This window comes from Falco rusticolus, chromosome 8 (assembly GCF_015220075.1).
Source record: "Falco rusticolus isolate bFalRus1 chromosome 8, bFalRus1.pri, whole genome shotgun sequence".
Taxonomy (NCBI): domain Eukaryota; kingdom Metazoa; phylum Chordata; class Aves; order Falconiformes; family Falconidae; genus Falco; species Falco rusticolus.
In genome coordinates, this window is record NC_051194.1 from 2,024,651 (window position 1) to 2,042,631 (window position 17,981).

Here is a 17,981-nt window from a genome sequence, read left to right on the forward strand (position 1 = left end):
TGAGGAGGACAGAGATTATTTTTGTAGCCACAGCCCTGCAGATAGCATGGTGTAAATATCTTAGTCTAGCCTGTATTGCTTGTAGTCATAAAAGAGGGGAAAAATTTGTAGAAAGGACGACAGATGCCCATTCGAAGACAAAATCCAAAAGGAATATCAAAGATTTAATTTAAAATAGCTCAAGTATGTCTTGGTCTAAGGTTCAGAAATCCTTGGCAAGCAGCTGGTGAAAATGGCCTGAAGGCGATGAACGAGGCAGTATTGGGAAATGGGAACTGAAGCAATATCTGCTGGTGGGAAAAGAGAAGTGGCCGGGATATTTCTCAGCTGGTTTCACATCCAGGCACCCCCTTTCACGCATGATCCCTCCTGCTTTACAGCAGGTGGCAAAGCGAGAGGTGTGAGCCAGGCTCCATTGCCAAGGGTATCAGGGTACCAATGGAGAGACACCACCACATGGGGACTGATTCACGGGGAACTTCTTATTCAAGACATTGTTTTCCCTCTTGCGCAAAGACTGCACTAGGGAATCTCTCAGCTGCAAAGTCTGGCTTACTGCTAGCAGGCTTGGCTAGTTTTCTACCCAGGGGAGAAAACACTAAAACCAAAAGGATCTGCTGCTTGTCCTTAGTACTAAGGACTATTTTGGTTTACTAAATGAACGTGTAATGATAGAAGCAAGGTGCAAAGAGCACCGTGGGTCCAGGAGACATGCTGCAGTCTGGTGCCCAAATGCAGGCAGGTGCCAGGATGCATTACAGAAGAGCCAGTGCAAATTAGCCCTGAACCCCTGCCCAGCAACGCAGCTCCTGGGCTGAAGCACCTAACATACACCTACAGCACCAGGAGTTGCTTTGGGATATGGGTGTGTATCAGGTTTGCACATGGGGAATCACAGGACACCCCCAGAATAACGCAACCCCCGACTCGTACCCACAGGGACAGGCTGTGAGCAGGGACACTGGCACTCGCTATGGTCATAGCATTTGCATTACTTCCCTTAAAATAAGTAGTCTCGTGGGTTTATTTTAGAATAGCCAAGTACACAGGAGGGTTTATGTTTCTGCTTTCTTATATTTATATACAAATAAACCACATAAATATCTCCCAGCACCACAACAACAAAACGCATGCAGTGAGCCAGCAGACAACAGCCTGGCCTGTACCCAGAGGCTCGGCTTGGTTTAACTTCTAAGAATTCTGCCAAACAGGGACTCCCCACTTCTTCCTATTGGAACTGATGGCGATGTACGTTGTTTAAAGATGCGTATGGAAAGGCTGTTTTATTGCATTTCTTCAGTGTCAGCTTGTAACTCTCATTCACACCCATCAGCTGCTTTGCTCAATCTGCTTTGGGTTTTGGCGATGAGGTTTAATGAGGTTAAAGTAAAACCTCTCAAAGATTAAGGAGGAGAAAGCTCTTTGTATTTTGGAAGGAAAGGGGTTTAACGAGCGGTTGCCCAGTTCAGGACAGTGAGAGCCAGTTAGAAAGTGAAGTGCTGCTCCAGGATTCCTGGGTCCAGAGCACCTGGACACTTGCAGCTGCTGGGGAGCACATGCGGTGGCTGGGGACTTCCACCCAGAGCAGCCCTTTACCTTCCATCAGAGAAAGCCGCTGTCTCCATGACCACTAGCTAATGCAGAATTTCCACGGCAAAGGAGACCAGCATGGCTGGAGCGGCAGGGCTGTGCGGTTACAGCACAGCGGAACGCAGGGGGCTTGCACCCACCCTGGGCTGCCCGGTGGCTGCTGCGGGGGTGGAGGAGTGCAGGGAGGCTGGCCGTCACCCAGGCACACAGGTTCTGTGGTGTGTCACCATCTTAAAACACATAACGAGGATGATGCAATTTACCACAGATCCACTTTTCACAGTATTTTATCGGAGTCATTTAGAAACAGCAGCAGAGACTGGTGAAGCAGCAGCAGTGCGATGACTGAACTTACGCTCACCTCTAAGCAGCCTGGGAAATGTCAACCACAAACTTGAAGTGAATATGTCCAAAGCCACAGGTTTGGTGTTATTTTTTTCCCTTTTTTTTTTTTTTTTTTTTTAGCTCATCAGTCATGATACTTTATAAAGGCATTTGCAATACTGCAGAAAAGAAGAACAGAAAATTCCAGAAGTGCATTTTATGCAGTATGAAATACAGTCTCCTCCAGTTTCATATCTTAAATTTGGGTTTTGCTGTATTCCAGTATAATAGTCAGCTTGAAAGGAGCTTTATAATGGCATATATGAACAAATATATTGCATGGACAAAGGAGAAATTAACCCTGCCAACATCTTTGAGGAAATTTAAATTTGAAATCCAAATGAAAATAAGTATCGACAAAGATTTTTTTCCTCCTCAAAACCTGTTTTCTCTAAACTCTTCTTTAACATCCTTAATTTAATCTTCAGTGCAGCAGATGTTACTTACCAAATGCTTTATAAATAATACCTGGCTATAGTCTAGTCTAATTTAGTCCCGTATTGTAGGATAAGAAGTCTACACCAAGTTGCACGGTTAGTTAAATGAGGACCCAGTGCCTGGTGTGAGATAACTGGTCCCTGTTTCAAACCTCCTGCAAAAAATCTGACAACCCCAAAAGGCTAGATTATTAAAATAGAGTGCACACATGCATTCCACCATACCCCCATGTGCCTGTGGGAATACAAAGTCTACATTTCCAGTACATTCAAAAGCCAATTTCTAATGACCCAGGTGGTTCCAGGAGGGCAAAGGGACCTCTTGAAGAGAGGGATTGAAGTGGGATGAATTAGTTCAGCAGAGGCTGGTCTTTATTTTGTGTTAGGCAGGGGAAGCCCTTGCTGGGGGCCCCCACTTTGGAGCACTTGGCCACTGAAATCCAGAGACGGTCTGATAATAGTCTCAGTAGGGTCAGAGTCTGAATGTCAGTGAAGATAGATCAAGCAGTAACGGACGTGTGAGCGAGGTTAAAACCGCTGACAGCAAGGCGACGTAAGGCAGAAAATGTCTTTCATCCCCATCACAACACAGTGGGTGCCAAGGCGGTCGGCTGGTTCCATGGAAATTAATCTACTTCTCTGGAACTGACATAAAACCACACAGCTGGCACATCAGCATTCCTACCGCTCTTACGGAGAGCGGGCACAGGCTATGTTCTGGCTACGGAATGCATGAGAAATGCCAAAATTTAGATCTTAATCTTTATCAGTTGCAAAGTCTATGGCTGTGAACCTGAATCCAGATACAGGACTAACTCAACCACCTTTCTTCTGCTTTTCTCTGCGGTGTCCCCCCGTCAGACAGCCACCAGCCACTGGCCAGAGCTGCTGGGCGTGCTGGCCATCAGCTGCTGCTCCACGAGAATCCGCATCCCTGCTTCCAAGGGCAGAGGTTTCCCAGCCTTGCCTTCATCCCATGCCTCCTCTGGCTATGAACTGTGCAGCAAGCGCTGTAAGGAAAGCGACACTGTTAATGTCCTGGCTATTACTGTATTTCTAGATCTGCTGATAAAAGGTATTCCTTCTTTGCCAAAGCGTATTCATTTCTTCACATGCTGATACCCATTCTCCCTGCAAGTGTTGTGTATAAGCATAAATATATATGTATACATACATGTTTTTACAACACTGGCATCAAGACAGCTGACAGCATGTTACTTTTGGTGTATTTTATAAAACTTTTCTCCAAACACCATCACTTAAGCAGCTGCTGTCAGGTCTGCCTACACCCTGCCAACCACCCTCCTGTCTCACAACCTTATTCTGGCCATATTCCCTTGCAGGGGGGAAGCACAGTCATCTTCCTCATGCTAGAGACTATCCCATGAGAGGCGCTGTCATGGTTTAACCCCAGCTGGCAACTCGGTGCCACCCAGACACTCGCTCCCCTGTACCTCATCCCTGGGATGGGAAGGAGAACCAGAAGAAGAGTAAAACTCATGGATTGAGAGAAGAACAATTTAATAATTGAAATAAATAACCACAACAACTGTAATGGAAAGGAAACAGGAGAGAGGAAAAAACCCCAAGGGAAAAGCCCCAAGTGATGCTCCCTACCCACTGGCTGATACCCAGCCAGACCCCAGCAGCGATCGGGGCCTCGAGCCAACTCCCCCCAGGTTATATCCTGAGCATGACATCCTCTGGCATGGATATCCCTGTGGCTAGTTTGGGCCAGCTGTCCTGGCTGTGTCCCCTGCAAAGTCCCGTGCCCCTCCAGCCCTCTAGCTGGCAAGACCTGAGAAACTGGAAAGTCCTTGACTTAGCACAAATGTTACCCAGCAGCAACCAAATCCAGCAGCGTGTTATCAACATTACTCTCATACTAAACCCAAACCACAGCATTTCACAAGCTACTAAGAAGAAAATTAACTCTATCCCAGCCAAAACCAGCACAGGTGGGCAGCAGGGTCCGCCCTGCAGGAAGCTTCACCATGGCAAAATGTGGAGATGGACAACAGTGTTTTTCTAATGCTGCTGTCCTGAAGTCATTTCCAAGACAAAATTTCTCTCCTTGCAGTCCAGTTGGAAGATGAAAACTTAGATCAGGGAACCTAAATTTATTTTTTAGTCCTCCACCAACAGCTGCAGAAGTCCTTGATAGTCTCTGCTGCCCAAAAGTTTATACATTCCAGCCTACCCAGCTCACTGTGAAAAATAATTTCCCATATTCCTCTTAAAATGCTGTAGCTGCATAAGATCTGCTTTCCCTATGACCTGAGATAATGTTTAAGCACCTGGGCAGGACACACCTTGCCCACCATCCAGCTTGCAGCGAGGAGGAGCTGGCGGTGTCCGAGCACGCTGGGCTTTCCACCGCCTTGCCCTGTGCGATGGCTCAGAGCATTGCGAAGTGACTGGCACGGGGCTGGCTGCTGGCTAGGAACAAAGTGGGGAGCCGTGTGAAGCTCTGGAGTTTATGGCTACCTGAGCAATGAAACTAAGGCAAATTGTGTATAATGAGAAGTGTGAACAGAGATGGGAGCTCTGTGCCATGAAGAGCAGAGAGATGGCTCTGGCACAGGGATAAGCTCCAGCTTCTGGCTGACAATCTCCCAGATACACAGCTTAACAGGGTGCAACACCCAGACGTGCTTTTAAATAAAAGTGAGGGCCAAGCTGTGAGAGATGAAGGCACAGCTGGTGCCTCCCAAACCCTGAGTGCCCCCAGGAGCAGCACCCCTGACAGCACTGTGCCCCAGCGCCCGTCTGCACAGCAGCTCCTGCGGTTTGGTGCAGTTCCATCTCAGGAACTTCCCTCCTCAGCTTGTCTCCTCCTGCGGCAGCTTTTTCGAGGCATCACTTATTTCTCCAGTTCCTACCTTTCCCGCAAGCTGTTTCCTCTCATGGAGCACAGCTCAGTGTGCAGGGCTCTGCTTCGACATGCAAACCCACCACCCAAGCTGGAAGCTCCCAGGCAGCACCCCAGCCGAGGGCGGCTGCCCACCGCAATGCAAAGGCTGAGTGATTTGCCTGAAAGTCGCACGGGATGTTGGGCTGGGGCAGGAGCGGAGCAGCAGCAGCATCTTCCAACACCTGGGATGTGCACACAGTTTCCACTCTTCACACCTCATCCCCGAGCCGGTATCGGTCCATGCAGCCAGGTGATGGTAAAGGTCCATGGGAGAAACCCACCGTGCTCAGGAATGCAGGTCTACCACGGGAAAACACAAAAAGGAGCGGTCCCTCCTGTGCAGCATTTTCTCCCAAAACAGACATATCGAAGTTATTGCTGGAATGAGTCTGTCCCCTAACAAGGAAGCGCCATGAAAGGGCTCCCAAAAATGAGAGTGCTGGCAGAGGAAAAATAGCAGGTGCAAAAGTTTTCATTTTGCCTCCAAAGAGGAAAAAAACCCAACCCAAACAATACCTGGCTTTCTTCAGCAGAAAACTGAAAAACTTTGTCTGAAAAGGCTAGAAAAAGTTGTTTGGATCAGAAAAGGGCGGAAGCAGCATAGAAAGAAGAGGAGCAAAGCAGTTTTCCAACAAATCACAAAAAAATAGACAATTCCTGTGGAAAGCAGATAATTTATACAAATATTTTTGTTTGCCTTCAACCCCCTCTGCTTCTATTTTTAAATCAAGTGTAAAATGAAAAACTTCACAGGAAGTTTTCTCTGCTCAAAAACCCCTCTAAAACACAATCTAATAATTTTTGCTTTGTTAATGAAGAAGGTTATGAAGTACACTGCATAGAAAGATGAACTTTGGAAATATTATAGTTTCCCCTTGGAAAGGGAATTATTAACTCCTCCATCAGGGCCAGCAGGACAGACAGCACAGCAACCAAATCCATTGTCAGTTCTGGAAAGTCCCACATCACACACACTGTATTAGATTAGAAAAACAAAGATTGATTACCCAAGAATGAACTTTAACTAAAATAAAAGTAGCAAGTTCTTCACTTCCTGGACCCAGTGCATTTAAAAGCTGGAGCATCTCATAATATTTTCTTACCCAAGGTGAGTGAAGTATTTTGGGTATCTATGTCTTGGATCTAAAAGCAAATTTCCCTTTATTTGCTTACAGGCTTGAAAAAAAAAAAAAAAAGAGATTTCAGTGTAGAAAGATTAGAAATGCTTCCCCACATGTCCTGGTCTGGGTCAGAATGAGGAATTAGAAACAATATCCTTTCACTCCTGATCTTCAGCCAAACCAAACAGTGCGCACCAGGAATCACAGCGAGAGGGGGAAGGGGATGGGACACAAGGTCCTTATGTGGGATTTTCTACATTTTTGTGCTTTTTGACACTCCAGTTCAAAAGACTCAAGTATCTTTCAGCTAAGACAATAACAAAAAAGCCTCCAAGTTCTTCTTGGACATCTCAGTTCCAGTGGGTCCAAAGCAGAGGTGGCCGCAGGAGTCGGGCAGGGCTGGACACATCCCTGCAAGGAGACACCTCCTGTAGGAATCTGATATCCTCTGACTCAGAGGACACAAAGCCTTGTGCCATGTAAGATGCCCCAGCTGTGCTTTGTCTGTCTTCCTCGTTGCCACGATGAAGGCTTTGCTCAGCAGCTGTAAAGACTGGAGAAGCCCCTGGTGAAGCAGCACACCCGCCGGGGTGTCTCCAGCCACCCGGGGTACCACGCAATAGGCCATTTCAGACGCTTTGGGATATCCATCATCTCAGACAATTACAGAATACCATCTTAGTGGTTTTGCCCCCCCAGTGACATTTCTCCAGGGGCTCCAAATGCCGTACTGCCCAGTTTGCAAAGGATGTGGCTGAGGTCTCTCCCACTTCGCCCCCCTCGCTGCAGAGCTGCGCTCCCTTCCTGCAGGCAGGACAAGATGGATGTGTCTTATGGACTCTCACTCAAGCTAACAGTGGACTCCAGGATCCATGTTATCCAGTGAAATGAGCCAGCAGCACTCGTGCAGGAAGGGAAGACCTGATTCCTTGATGGTTTTGGATCTACCACTGGCATTGTCCAAGCTCAGGACCAAATCTGAACTTTCTCTTTTGAGCTCTTGGAGCGTGCAACATCTCCAGGTGGGCAGGCAGGTAAGGCTGGAGCTGTGTCTAGGTGGGAAGCAGAACTAGAGAAGAGCCCGACATTTCATGGCAGAAGGTACCATCGCCTGCACAGCATCGGCAGAGAGAGGTCTTGGCCACAAAACAACCCCTTCTAGTACAATCATCAAAACAGCTCTTGCCACATCAGGTGGACTAATCTTCATGACCACAAGATGAGATTAATCCAATTTATCACACTCTTGCAAAAGAAGATAAACTGTATTATTCTGAGACTCCTTGCTGACTGAATAATCCATTCTATCATTCTGGATAAAAATGCAATGGGCCTAACACTGTCCTATTTTTTTCTCATGTGAGAATTAACTTAAGCAGTGTAATTAAGATTACATCAGTGCTAAGTGAGTAAAAAATAACATCAGCTTCCAAAAGCCCGTCCTTATTTCATAACAAATACTACAGCAATGGCTGGCTACTTGATAATACCCCTTATTTGTAATAACTTTCTAAATTCTCTTGTATGGAACCATGATGTTCAGCACTAGCATGATGGAAAACTCACTTTGAAGAACAGCTGTATGAGGGAGAGGGAACATGTCATTGAGGTACAAATATAAAACTGTATAAATAAATCAATAGGCTTAAAATAAAAATTACATATTACAGCCGTAACTCACCCCAAGTCTTTACATCCTCTTATCTTGCACATTAAAAAAACAAATACAATTTTTTTCTTGCTCAGCCATGCCTGCTGACACGTGACTTTGGAGGAGCAGACTGGAAACAGTCCAGCAGCCAGTATATCTGTAGCGTTTATGTGGGGACCCAATCCAAAGTGTGAAAAGACAGAACAGGGGTAACTATACAGATTTCCCACCACCTCAAAGACAGCTTAATGTTAGTGTCTGAGCATGTACACTGTTCATCTCCCATAATGATTTTTTTTTAATTTTTTTTTTTTTAGCAGATGAACAGAACTTGATTGAATGTGTTTTATCTGATGGGAGAACAGTCTAGTTTTGTACCTGCATCCTCTGCAGCACATGGGACCGTTCACACGACGGGGCAGACAGAGCAGCTCTTTACTGACAGACGGACACTATTCGAGATGGTCCACACGGTCGCCCTCACAGCTCCATTGATCGGAGTCTGATGTCTTGAACCAAAGTCCTGGTGAGGGCCAGACCATCGGTGCTTTGAGAAGTGGTTCCAGCTTTGGCCACTCCCTGCGATACCAGCCCCTTCCCCGGGCAGATTTCTACTAATTTGAAATTCACTCTGTAAACCACTGGAAATTCTGCAGAGTAGCTCCTCTCTTTTGTTTCCGGTATTTTCACTCTCTGGAAAAGGGAATGTAAATAACAGGTATAAGTCAGATTGTTCTGGTCCCCCAAAACCTTTGCATTTGGTGTGTATTTTGGATTATTTTCTCTAATACACATGAAGGCACTGCTTAGCACTATCCTGTCAGCAGTCAGCTGGGTGCTCCCCCTCTAACACAAAACACCATTTGAATGATGCAAAATTTCTTGAACAATATCAAGCAACAACCATCTGACTGGAAAAATAAAAGAACAAACCCTTGCAAAGCCTTGATGTCGGGATAATGACTTTGATGAGCAGCATAAAAAGGCAACCTCTTCTCTGAGGTCTCTTTTCCTAACAGGATTTCCCATGCAGGTCACACACCGCCTGTTTAAACAAGGTCTCTAAATCCAAAGCGATGGCACCATTTTCAGGATGCTTTGATATGTATCGTCCATGCATGAACACTGAGGTCCCTACAGCACACACATGTTCCTTGGTTTCCTCAGCCCAGCTCCTCTGCTGGTTGCCCTCTACATCCAAATTACCCATATTCCTAATTCCATCGGTCATTTACCTACACAAAACGTTTAGAGATGAAAGCCAATACATCTGCCACTTAAAAGCCAGCCTTCAAGGCTTTGTGCTGTGTTACCTGTAAAGACAGCTCACAGCAGCAGATGGACTTTCCTTGGTGACAAGGAAAACAAAAGTATATGTATACATACGTATTTTAATCCTTTTTTAAAAATACATTTATTTTACCATTTTTAATTATTTTTTGCTAGTTGGAGCAGTTACTCTGCCAGCAACTAGATGCACAGTCACTAAAAAGAAGGTTGGGAATAGCTGATCTAAACCCCTGGACAAGCCCTTGCAGAAGCTCAATTACTTCTCAGCCACCTACATCCAGCTGGGACTGACTCATGCATCCCCCTGGGAAGCAGCTGGGTTTGTGTCCTGTATCTACAGCCCTTCAGGCCGTGCTGAGGCTGGATGTCCCTGGACAGCAGGGGTGGCTGGTGGCAGTCCTGCTTGGTTATGTAGCCAGTGGAAACCGGCATCGGTCTCACGGCATCGGTTACTGCACCTTGTACCCCGCCAGCACCCGCTGCTGGTAAGGAAAAGCACATGAGCAAATGGGGGTCACTCAACTAAATCATGAAAGAAGATGAAATCACATACTTGAATGTGCAGAGCATCGCTGGTCTCAAATAACTAAAACAAATGTTGAAATCTGAGTTGCTTGGAACTTTCTCATCACAGTGCTTTTGTCTCAGAAAACATGGTTTAGATCAAAAGGGAATTTCCCACAAGAACATCTGAATTTTGCTGAAATCACCCCATATAAATATAAGATCAAAACAAAATGTTTTGGTTGTGCTTATTAAAAAACCCAAACAATCTCACAAGAAGCACAGCTGCCTTGCTGAAATGAGCTGAAATAATTTTTGCTCAGCCTTCTACTTCTACTTCAGCTACTTCTGACCTGTGATCACCTGTCCATCAAGTCATGAAGTTTTTAAGTAATTTTTGCACTTCCTGACCCCACTTCTGTGGGCAGAGCCCTTAGCCAGACTACATCGCTCATAACACAATCTATTTAACCTTTAATTAAACCTTGGTGCTACCCCATGGACATTCAGGATGACTAAGGAGCCTGTTCCCAGGGGCTGGGCCGGTGCTTCCTGGCGCACCCTGCTCTGTTTTGGGAGCACCTCGGTGGGTGACTGCCCTGGAGCGGGGCTCAGTGCCGGACCTTCTTGTGCTGCATTTGGAAAGGGTGACTGAAAAACCTGAAAATTTCAATTTTCAGCTTCATACCTGAAAAATTCTTTTATCTCCCTATGTGCCCAGTAGCACACCCACAACACAAGAATAAAGTCTTGAGACCCACAGTTACATAATACCACTAATATTAACGAGTTGAGTCACCTTAATGACGCCAAAATTTCCTGTGGAGATTGCGTTCCGTTTGCTTATGTGGCTTTTTCTTCTTTCAAATTTCAAGCAAATACCTTTCAAGCCCACCTAAAACCAAGCCAATAAATGCAAGTTGACTTTCAAACATGTGAGATGCTAAAAACAGGTGAATTACTCAAGACAGAGCAAAACCTCACCACGAGATGTGGCATCATATTCTTCCTGCCACCCTCCTGCTCCTCACGCTTCAGCAGAAGTCACAGCTCTCTGAAGCTTTGCTCATCACCATGCAGCCCAGTTTTGGCAGCTATTTTCAGCACCGCCGCTGTACAGCGGCCAAGTTCTCAGATGTATTTGTATGTTTTTTCATAACTTCCTCCAAGTAGGTCTGTTTTTTTTCCATACTAAGCTCAACATTTTTACTCTTCCTAGGTCAACCAAAAGCCATCTCCTCTTGGCATCGCGCCTATCTGTCCAGCTCAGTCGCAGCGTTTCTTATGACCGGTGCCAGCTCCCAGGGCGGGTGGAGAAGGCTGGGAGCCAGGACCCAACTTATTTACTAAGAGCCCATCACAAGCTATTTCTGTAGAGCAGACTTGGCCCTTTCAGAGCTAAAAGGGCAAAGATTCGGCTGCTTCCCCATAGGAAGGCAGTTCCCAGGCAGCTTCCTGCTGGGTACACGCTTTGCAGACCAGGGGCAATGCTACTTTCCTTCCATTTTTATGCCCATTGCTGAGCCTGCATTGGGTTCCTCATCCTGCTGAGGGCTTCACCTCATACGTGCCGAGGCCCTGAGTTATTGTTCTGCTTGAAGGCGGAGGGGACGGTGAAGGAAGCGACACTGGCCGGGTGTTACACAGAGCCCCAGGAGCAGACACACATTCCAGCCACGTGCCAACACCTCCCTGCCCAGCGCAGAAAGCTCCATTTGCCGACAGCCCTGCAGGTCTCCAACGCAAAGCCCATCGAAAGCAAGGTACCGCAAGAGTCTTGGATGCACATCAAGCGAGCGCAGGTATTCTGCTTACGTGTGCTGGGTTACAGCAGCAGAGGATCCACCTCTTCAGTCCTCTGCTCCTGTACATTAACGAAGCACAAAGCGTGGGGCCGGGGCAGGTCAGAGGGGCCCGGTGCTGCTGGGGGCATTGCCTCAGGCTCTGAAACCAGCTCCAGGTCCCAATGGCTGCGAGTGAGGAGCCGCCCCTGGGGCTTTTCCTAGTGTTAATTCACCCTGTGGGGTCCAGGGCTGCCCATGCTCCAGCCAGGACTGCAGCTCCCGGCCCTGGAGAGCTCACCGTGTAGTTCAAGTTCAGTGGTTATTAATAAAACATGCAAGGGGAGGGTGAGCGTACTCAGAGGATGGAAGCGACCAGGCTGAAATGCTCAGAGCATCAAACACAAGCGAACATTTGATGTACTCAAGTGTTTTTCTTCCCTTTTTCAATTGCTGCTTTGATTCTTTGAGTTCTTTTTTTTATACCATGCAAATGTTACTTCAAGCTCTTCCTGTTCTCACATCAGGTGTATGCAGTCAGCTTTCTCGCAGCAAGATTGCCCAAAAGCTTTAAAACCTAAAAGACGGGGAGTTGCCAAGAAGTGACTTCATGTGCACCCTTGTCTGACACCCCCGGCTGTGAACAAGCGCCCTGCAGGCTCCTGAGCCAGCCTGGCCAGCCTCCAGCACAGCCAGCAGCCCCTTTCCAGAGATGCGGATGAGGTGTTTGCTCTTGAGGATAGACCACGAGAGCCCAGTTCTCAGTTGATCCCCCAACACTCGCTTCCTCATCCATGTTAACCAGTTTGCCAACTGCAAAAAAATAAATCTGCTCTTCTTGTACTTACACCAAGCCACAAGAACCAGAGCTTTCCAGTTCAATGACACTGAAACCAGTGAGTAACCCTGGTCTCAACCCCAGCTCCTCTGGACTGCTGTGACCCCACATACACACACGTGTGCAATCCCACCCGCACATCCTTCCCACACAAACAAAACAGCCACAAATTTATACGGCTATGAACACTACCGTTAGAAATTCATTGTGATGCTATTGGAAACGCAGTGTGGTTACCCCGCTACAAAAAATAAATAACAAAAATATTGAAGTGCTGCTATCGGTGCCAAGGCTCGTGTAGTCCACTGTGCTCGGGGTAGCTGGTAGATGGATCAAAAAGCTTGAGAATCACCAGCTTGGTGACAGCCCCGCAGACCTGGGGTACCCATGCTTTATGTCCAGTCTCCCAAGAGATGCACTGGGCAATGCTTTGGCAGTCCCTGATGATGCCCTTTCAGCTCTACACCTCAATGTTCGGTTAGATTATTGAATTTTGGCCCCTCAAGCTCCGACGCAGGCTCAGCCCCAGGCGAATTCCCTCTGTCCCTGGGCAGCACCCATCAGCAAGTGCAAAAGGCAGGGCAGGGCTGCCAGAGGGATGGGCACTGCCAGCAGCTGTCACAGCCCTCAGAAACAGCAGAGTCACCCCTACACGTGATAAACCATTGCTTCATATTCTCAGTTTCTTACTTTAATCAAAATGCATCTGTTGCAGATTCATGCAATGACTTGTTCTCCCATGAACCACCTGGTCCAAGTGGATTCACATTATTTGGAGTAAACCCCACCCCCCTCCCTTATTACCTGATTACCTTAAAACATTCATTGCAGTGTTTCTCAATAGCAAATGCCATTCCTAAGGTCACGTTTTCTAAAGGAGCCCAGATACCTGGTGAGGATGCAGGTGTTGATGAGGATGAGCTAACGCCACTGCTCGCAGCTCCAGCAGCTCCAGCACCCGGCAAGCAGGGAGCCCTCAGCCCTGCGGTTCCCAAGGCGCAGAAGAAAGCGAAAGGCAATTACATGAGAACAATTAATCAGAAATGGGAAACAACACCTCGAGGGAGTTAACCACAGGAACATGCCTTTGGTGCTACCTGCCAGGATTACAGACACCAGCAGGTGAGTTGGAAAATTGGTGCATTGCTGGAAGCCTCCACCAGCCTCATGGCATTTGCTCTTTTATTTGCAGTACTTCGCCATATGGGCCCGATCCAACAGACATACATGTTCTCCTGCTTCCTGAGCAGGTTTGGTTCTAGTTTTTGAGGATGTGAAAGGCTTACAATTCCTTTGCCTGCCAGGGTGGCCAAAAACCCTGACTCCAAAGAAACCCTACCCAGGCATTTCCCCCACTGCCTCCGACATGCCCAGCATCAGCTCCTGCTAGAAATTTTCAACAGCTCCCAGAAGTTGCGCAAGTAGTTGCCACTTCTGCCAGCTACGGGAGATGATGGGCAGCAGCTCGTTCTGTGAGGCTGCGTGGCAAGCTGCCCGCGGTGCCTGTTTGCAGGTGCATGTGTACGCCTGTGTGCCCCAAAGCTTCCAGCTCCCGTTTTTCCTATGTGATGTACCATTTATTTTCAGGTATCTGAGAATTTCTGTAGGAATAATGCTTCATCTTGGGAACACTTGAATATCTAATTATCACTTTAACCAAGCCTTGATTCATTCTAGCAAATAAATTAAAACAACAAAGCAAAACCAAGAATATGGAAAAACCCAGGCTGCCTAAATATCTAGCTAAGGAACTCCAATAATTTCACTCTCCTTAATGATGCGAATCAACAATATAATGAAGGTCATCAGGGGAACTGCTCTGCATCAACAGGAAGCACAATGCAATGCTTAAAGCAGCAGATAAGGATCAGGAAACCTGCCACTATTTGCCTTTCCTCTCTAGTCTGCAGTTTCATCATCTATAAAATAGGAATCCTGACATTTTTCCTAGCCTACAGATATGCGTACTAAACCACTTCATTAATGTTTATGGGGCAGCTGGAGAGGTTCAGATGAAAAGGGCTGAATATATGAAACCACAACAGGCTGTGAGTGATTCAGAAGAGCTGGTGCCCTGGGAAGCGCTGAGGCGCAGACAGAGCGTAGGCTGCAGGGTTCCTCTGCAGGCAATGCCAGGGCCATGGTGGGTGCAAAATGAGCACCAAACCAGGGGAAAAAAGTGCTCCAGAAACAAACAAGACAAGGCAAAAAGCTATGGCAAAGTACCTTGGAAGGTGTCCCAACCAAATATTCCTTTTCAAATTTATCATGTGGCAGCACCGTTAGAGATCTGTAATGGGAAGGCTTTGTTTCCCCCCCACTGCCTAGAAGTCAGACTTACTTGGGCCATTGCTTCCTATCACTGGAGTCTGGGATGGGAAAAGATGCTCCACATGGCAGCTGGAAGGGTTATTACAGGGTTAAAATAGCAGGACTAAAATAAAAGTAGATTATATAAATAAGTCTAGGAAACATTGGCTGTAACACAACTCCAAAACCAAGGTGCTAGCTGGATTTGTTAAACAGTTATAATTAAATGAAATATATCTCCCTTAGCAACTTATTAAGCTGTAGGGAAAGATTAATTTAGTAAGATGTTTCAAATTTTTATAGTGCATTTTATAATACCTGGACATCAGGGCAGTTTTCCATGTATGCAGCCCAGCAGCCAAAATTACAGTTGCTATTAGACTGCAGTTAATTAGGTACAAAGCACTCTGCCCACTTCATCATGTAAGCACAAGGATGAGCCAAAATTTTTCTGTCAGTCTGCTTTTTCTTTTAGCAGAAAACTGAGTTTTTGAGAAAATGGTTTGTTCACAACCATTATTTGCTTTCAAAGGAAGTTTCCTCAGCAATGGTTTTTTATTTTCAGTGGGTTAAATGCTGTCAGAGTTTTCCATAAGAGAACTAAAATAGTTTTGTGGCAAATGGGTACGCACTAGTACCCCACTTTGGGCTTAGTTGCTTTCCTTATCCAGATCAGCCTGAAACAGGCTCCATCAGCCCGTTCACCTTGGTTCTGCAGCCTCTGCTGCTTCCGCCTGATTTACGGGAAGCTGTATTTTACCTTCTGATGACTCAAGGTTCATGCACCACATCATAACTTTTTTTTTTATGGCACAGTGACCCTTTATCTGGCTCCAGTAACACGCAGCACTGCCTGCCCTGGCAGGTTTAGGCGATGGTGAACATGTGTGGTGGTGCATCTCGTCCCCTCTCTGGGCTGCTCTGCTGCCTGGGGGTCCCTGGCAGCCCCGGTGTCTGCGGAGCGAGCTGGCACCCTTGGCTGCACCAACAGCTCCTGCTTGGCTGAGGTGGGAACGGTGCTGCCCGTACCAGGAACTCCTGTTGTCTGGCAAAGGTGGAAACAAACCCAGCCATCGGTCATCCCCTGACAGCCCTGGGACATTCCTGACCCGACCCGCAGCCGGGTGGAACGGTACCATTGTCAGTGAAAAATGACCGGCTCAGGTTACGGCCGGGATGGAATTTTATGGATGACTAAAGCCAGTCACCTCTGCCCCATAAACAGCGGTCCATGCAAGACCCTCTGAGCCGTCCTGGAGCACCGCGGGCTGCGACAGCATCTCCCTCTGCGTGGGATGTCACATGCCAACTCCCAGGTCTGCAGTGTCGGAGGGACCGTCGCTGAGAGCTGACGATGGAGCCTGGACTGATACCCCCGGTCCTCCAGGCTCACCCTGAGTATTGCACTGAACTCAGGGGGAAATTTTAATATATATATATACCTTTATACATTTGTATATCTATCTCTGTACACCTATCCCCTTGTGTTTGTGTGTGCATGTGAATAGATTTAGATACTTCATAACCAATACAAGTGTTACCATTTGGGGTCTGTAATTAAATCACTGTTATAACTGAAGTAAATCCTACTGAATCACTCTGTAAATGTTAAATTGATGATTAAGTGCTGCTAAAATTTTGTGATGAACCTTAAGCTGTGAATAAACTCTCACTCTCTACATACCCTTAGAATAATCTGTCGACCAAATCTGAAACTAAGATTGGATCTAGCTGCAGCTAAACTCGACCAAATCAGTAAGAAAGCCAGGGGGTCCACTCTGAACCTCATGACTCAACAGTAGGTTCTCCCTTACCCGTGACATCTTTGATCCCTGTGTAAAACATTCTAGTTTAATTCTAACTTGATTTTTAATTTGATTTTTTTCTTTGTGTTCTATCCATATAATAAGTAATGAATGAACCTTGCCATCACACTTTGTGAAGTCGCACCCCCACAAACTCTTACTAAAACTACTTCGCTCATACCTTTGACAGTGCTTCTTTAAGTGACTTAACCTAAACAACTCATTGGCGACACCGCTCCTTGCCACAGTGACCTTGCTTTTTCTTTGTGACCTTGGTCACCATGGTTGGGTTTGCTCCTTCAAACCACAGGACTGACTCCCATACTGGCCTCATTCAGCCTCCCCCCTCCCCCCATGGCGGGGCTGAGCAGGTGTGACCACGAAGTGTAGGGTTCTGCCAACCCACCACAGAACAGGCACGCATGAGCATCCCCCTGCCCCTGCACAGCCCAAGTTATTTCTCATTCACTTATTACCACGTTTCTGTGCTCTCCGAGTCACACTGAAGCTATACGGGATTTGATAACGTATGTCAAGATACAACAGCCATAATGCCGGGACCATGGGAGCAGGAATCAATGACCCAGCGGCGGTAACCCCACGTCCATCACCTCATCCACCTCTTGCCAGCCCCGTGCTTTTATCTTAGGTTTGACAATCAGCTTCAAACTAACATTAAAGCCAACATAGAACTCTGCTTCATCCCCTTCTTCACCTTTTTTTCCTTTTTTTCTCCCCCTCCACCACTTTTTTTCCCTTTTTTTCCCCTTTTCTTAGCAGGGTGTTTTTCCAAGATCATAACAAGCAACAAAGGAAAGCTTTGCAAACAGGGGCTCAGTCATCAGGCTGCCTCGGCACTGCACTGCACTCTGTTCTCAGGAGTGGCTGTGCAGAGGTAACCTGACACGTTCACAAGTACACGTCCAAATCAAACATGTCAACATCGCAATCCCCAATAAACAAAATAACTCACCTGGAAGCTACAGCCTTTCCTGCCCAAGGCCGTGACACGGCCGTGCTCCTGGGCTCCCCTCCGTCAGGCTCAGAACAGCCCCAGAGTCCCCCGCTCTCCACAGCCCAGGCCAGCGCCCAGCCCACACCAGTGCAGCCGCATGGCACACTGGGACAGCAACGCTCATCCCGGGGCATGCACAGGGCCAATGGATGACTGCAGGGTCTACAGAATCAGCCAGCCTTTAAGCTGAGTGTTATTTATGAGGCGGTCTGGCAAGCCTGACTCTGATTCTCCAGCTATCTCCATTTGGACAGAGACCTGGATGCTGCAGTGCAGCCCAGATGCCCTCTGACGGGCGGCAGGGAACGGGGAGCAGGGGCCGGGGCAATGGTGCACACCTC

The 17,981-nt window shown here is 47.1% G+C and overlaps 2 long non-coding RNA genes across 2 annotated transcripts; one reads left to right on the forward strand and one right to left on the reverse strand.

The window, feature by feature from the left end:
• Positions 1-1,054: 1,054 nt before the first annotated feature.
• On the reverse strand, positions 1,055-11,042 carry LOC119152326. The gene is made up of 4 exons (XR_005105749.1): positions 10,876-11,042; positions 10,691-10,786; positions 8,476-8,790; positions 1,055-3,421 (listed from the first exon to the last, which is right to left on the reverse strand). It is a non-coding gene; the product is annotated as an uncharacterized LOC119152326 (long non-coding RNA).
• A 175-nt stretch (positions 11,043-11,217) lies between these two features.
• LOC119152325 lies at positions 11,218-17,574 on the forward strand. Its single transcript, XR_005105748.1, has 3 exons — positions 11,218-11,693; positions 12,200-13,632; positions 15,637-17,574. It is a non-coding gene; the product is annotated as an uncharacterized LOC119152325 (long non-coding RNA).
• Positions 17,575-17,981: the final 407 nt, after the last annotated feature.